The following is a 625-nucleotide window of genomic DNA, read 5'->3' as shown; positions in this document are numbered from 1 at the left end:
TGGGCGCAAATGACAGTTCCCTCCACCGCCCCCCCAAACCACCCTCCGCCGTGTGTATGTTTCTTATTTATCAAGATGTCTCTCATCTTTTGCTTTCTTAGTGATTTCAATTGACAAAATAAGATTAGCTTTTACAATGAGAGAAAATTGTAAATTAAATATTACTGAACTGAACACTGTTATTTTCCTTTCTACTACTGTCCATTGTTCTTTTCCCTCTAACATATCGTACTGCAGTGATGGTAACCCTTAATTTTCATCTGTTAATTGTTCAACAGATTTTAGCTGTTGATCATTTGATTAAGGGACATAGGTCACAAAACAGAGTATTGCCTTTAGTGTCACCACTTGGGAAAAAATTGAGACATCTTGGCGTTTATAGGAACAAGATGGCCTACAGAACCCAGAGCAGAGAAAATGGTTACGTTGTCAGGATCCTAACTCATTTTTCTCTCGATTCCTACCTCATTGTTTCATTAGGAATCCCAGCGAATTCCATGGAAATGGAAATCCACTCATGGGGGAGGAAGAAGGCAGTCTGGGGTTCCTGGGGGTGAATACGGTTAAGTTCATGACGCTTCCCTTTTGTGTGTGTGTGTGTGTGTGTGTGTGTGTGTGTGTGTGT

Source organism: Pteropus alecto, unplaced genomic scaffold (genome assembly GCF_000325575.1).
Source record: "Pteropus alecto unplaced genomic scaffold, ASM32557v1 scaffold152, whole genome shotgun sequence".
Classification (NCBI taxonomy): Eukaryota; Metazoa; Chordata; class Mammalia; order Chiroptera; family Pteropodidae; genus Pteropus; species Pteropus alecto.
The sequence above is the reverse complement of the archived record's forward strand: the minus strand, read 5'-3'. Positions refer to the sequence as shown.